Source organism: Coregonus clupeaformis, unplaced genomic scaffold, assembly GCF_020615455.1.
Source record: "Coregonus clupeaformis isolate EN_2021a unplaced genomic scaffold, ASM2061545v1 scaf3158, whole genome shotgun sequence".
In the NCBI taxonomy this organism is placed as follows: Eukaryota; Metazoa; Chordata; class Actinopteri; order Salmoniformes; family Salmonidae; genus Coregonus; species Coregonus clupeaformis.
In genome coordinates, this window is record NW_025536612.1 from 21164 (window position 1) to 25217 (window position 4054).

Here is a 4054-nt window from a genome sequence, read left to right on the forward strand (position 1 = left end):
ATAAATTAAATGGCTTTTTACTCTATTACAACCAACTTTTTGTGTAAAATGTTCACAATATCAACATCCCGTAACTTGTTTTGATATCATTAAGTAAACAAAATTAGCCCGACCATTTGACAGAACTAACCGCCCCTCAAAACATAAAATTAATCTTTATTCTCTCTAATGCCTATGTTTGTTTGTTTTTTGGCAGTGTTTTTGCACATTTAACATACTTCTTATCAATTTGCGTGATTTAATTTATATGGCAGTAGATCCATTTACATTACTTTTAAGGTTGTGAGCTTTCTTTGACCACAAAAGGATAACTCAAAGTCAGGAAACTCGACTCTAGATGTGTTCAGTCGTCAGGTCCTCATTTCGTACTTAGTCTGTTCAAGACGTAAATGTGTTTCAGGTGACGTCCCGATATGGTATGACACAACCAGAGTAGAGTGTGTGTGTTACACGGTCCTCATATTGGTGGTTAGCAGATATTGTACAATTTTAACCATTTCTAAAAAGCATAAAAAGCCCAGATCCACATATGAATTATCTTTCCTAACATCTGTGGTCAATGCAGCCCTTGACCACAGCAATGAGTCTCACCCCAAAGGCGATTATGATAGATAGGTGGTAGGAATATATGGTGACTGAACTGAGTATTATCATTAGCTTACTAATTAGATATGATCTATATTATATACAATATTTCTAACATGTTATTGTTGTATTTCGTTGCAGACACCAAGTGACAAGATCCCAGCTCAACCTTCAGCAGACCCAGAGGTGAGACAGAAATCCACTTCATCCTTCCAACAGGTTATTAAACATTTATTGTAGAAATTTTCTATTTAAATTAAATTGATGTCTCAGTTCATTCTAATATATAAATTAAATGGCTTTTTACTGTATTACAACCAACTTTTTGTGTAAAATGTTCACAATATCAACATCCCGTAACTTGTTTCGATATCATTGCGTAAACAAAATTAGCCCGACCATTTGACAGAACTAACCGCCCCTCAAAACATAAAATTAATCTTTATTCTCTCTAATGCCTATGTTTTTTTTTGGGGGGGGGGCAATGTTTTTGCCCATTTAACATACTTCTTATCAATTTGCGTGATTTAATTCATATGACAGTAGATCCATTTACATTACTTTTAAGGTAGTGAGCTTTCTTTGACCACAAAAGGATAACTAAAAGTCAGGAACCTTGACTCTAGATGTGTTCAGTCGTCAGGTCCTCATTTCGTACTTAGTCTGTTCAAGACGTAAATGTGTTTCAGATGACGTCCCGATATGGTATGACCCAACCAGAGTAGAGTGTGTGTGTTACACGGTCCTCATATTGTTGGTTAGCAGATATTGTACAGTTTTAACCATTTCTATAGAGTCTTGCATAATAAGCCCAGATCCACATATGAATTATCTTTCCTAACATCTGTGGTCAATGAAGCCCTTGACCTCAGCAATGAGTCTCACCCCAAAGGCGATTATGATAGACAGGTGGTAGGAATATATTGTGACTGAACTGAGTATGATAATTAGTTTACTAATTAGATACGATCTATATTATATAACACAATATTTCTGACATGTTATTGTTGTAATTTGTTGCAGACGCCAAGTGAAAAGATCCCAGATAAACCTTCAGCAGACCCAGAGGTGAGACAGAAATCCACTTCATCCTTCCAACAGGTTATTACACATTTATTATATATATTTTCTATTTAAATTAAATTGATGTCTTAGTTCATTCCAGTATATAAATTAAATGGCTTTTTACTGTATTACAACCAACTTTTTGTGTAAAATGTTCACAATATCAACATCCCGTAACTTGTTTCGATATCATTGCGTAAACAAAATTAGCCCGACCATTTGACAGAACTAACCGCCCCTCAAAACATAAAATTAATCTTTATTCTCTATAATGCCTATGTTTGTTTGTTTTTTGGGCAGTGTTTTTGCACATTTAACATACTTCTTATCAATTTGCGTGATTTAATTTATATGGCAGTAGATCCATTTACATTACTTTTAAGGTTGTGAGCTTTCTTTGACCACAAAAGGATAACTCAAAGTCAGGAACCTTGACTCTAGATGTGTTCAGTCGTCAGGTCCTCATTTCGTACTTAGTCTGTTCAAGACATAAATGTGTTTCAGATGACGTCCCGATATGGTATGACCCAACCAGAGTAGAGTGTGTGTGTTACACGGTCCTCATATTGTTGGTTAGCAGATATTGTACAGTTTTAACCATTTCTATAGAGTCTTGCATAATAAGCCCAGATCCACATATGAATTATCTTTCCTAACATCTGTGGTCAATGCAGCCCTTGACCTCAGCAATGAGTCTTACCCCAAAGGCGATTATGATAGACAGGTGGTAGGAATATATTGTGACTGAACTGAGTATGATAATTAGTTTACTAATTAGATACGATCTATATTATATAACACAATATTTCTGACATGTTATTGTTGTAATTTGTTGCAGACACCAAGTGAAAAGATCCCAGATAAACCTTCAGCAGACCCAGAGGTGAGACAGAAATCCACTTCATCCTTCCAACAGGTTATTACACATTTATTGTAGATATTTTCTATTTAAATTAAATTGATGTCTCAGTTCATTCCAGTATATAAATTAAATGGCTTTTTACTGTATTACAACCTACTTTTTGTGTAAAATGTTCACAATATTAACATCCTGTAACTTGTTTCGATATCATTGCATAAACAAAATTAGCCCGACCATTTGACAGAACTAACCGCCCCTCAAAACATAAAATTAATCTATATTCTCTCTAATACCTATGTTTGTTGGTTTTTTGGGCAATGTTTTTGCCCATTTAACATACTTCTTATCAATTTGCGTGATTTAATTTATATGACAGTAGATCCATTTACATTACTTTTAAGGTTGTGAGCTTTCTTTGACCACAAAAGGATAACTCAAAGTCAGGAACCTTGACTCTAGATGTGTTCAGTCGTCAGGTCCTCATTTCGTACTTAGTCTGTTCAAGACGTAAATGTGTTTCAGATGACGTCCCGATATGGTATGACCCAACCAGAGTAGAGTGTGTGTGTTACACGGTCCTCATATTGTTGGTTAGCAGATATTGTACAGTTTTAACCATTTCTATAGAGTCTTGCATAAAAAGCCCAGATCCACATATGAATTATCTTTCCTAACATCTGTGGTCAATGAAGCCCTTGACCTCAGCAATGAGTCTCACCCCAAAGGCGATTATGATAGACAGGTGGTAGGAATATATTGTGACTGAACTGAGTACAATCATTAGTTTACTAATTAGATAAGATCTATATTATATAACACAATATTTATGACATGTTATTGTTGTATTTCGTTGCAGACACCAAGTGACAAGATCCCAGCTCAACCTTCAGCAGACCCAGAAGTGAGACAGAAATCCACTTCATCCTTCCAACAGGTTATTACACATTTATTGTAGATATTTTCTATTTAAATTAAATTGATGTCTCAGTTCATTCCAGTATATAAATTAAATGGCTTTTTACTGTATTACAACCAACTTTTTGTGTAAAATGTTCACAATATCAACATCCCGTAACTTGTTTCGATATCATTGCGTAAACAAAATTTGTCACGGTTCCCTAAGACAGAACCCAGAAGCAGACCAGGACAAGGAGAGTAGAACGAAGGTGAGTGTTTATTACATATTCAAAAAGGTGCAGAATAATCCAGGAGACGGAGCGGGTGGCGGAGATGAGTAGGTGGAGGTGAAGTGGCAGATTAAATGATGGCCCGGCAGGGGTTGGGTGAAGGTTCCGGGAGAATGATGTTAATGGCTAACGATCCGGCAGGGAATGGATGTTAGGCCAGAGCCTAAGAAGGGTGATGATCAGGACCAGGTGTGCAGACTGCTGATGGGATGCAGGTGCGGAAATCAAGAGAGCTCCCCGGAGCGTTCCAGAACCCTCGGGAAACTGGAGATCACGAACAGAAAAAACTAGTCCACAGACAGGACCCGACTCAGACTGCCGGGATCGTTACAGTACCCCCTCCGACCGAGAGACG

The 4054-nt window shown here is 36.8% G+C and overlaps 1 long non-coding RNA gene across 1 annotated transcript; it reads left to right on the forward strand.

The window, feature by feature from the left end:
• The first annotated feature begins 730 nt into the window (after positions 1–730).
• LOC123489673 lies at positions 731–3397 on the forward strand. Its single transcript, XR_006660593.1, has 3 exons — positions 731–771; positions 1609–1686; positions 3369–3397. It is a non-coding gene; the product is annotated as an uncharacterized LOC123489673 (long non-coding RNA).
• Positions 3398–4054: the final 657 nt, after the last annotated feature.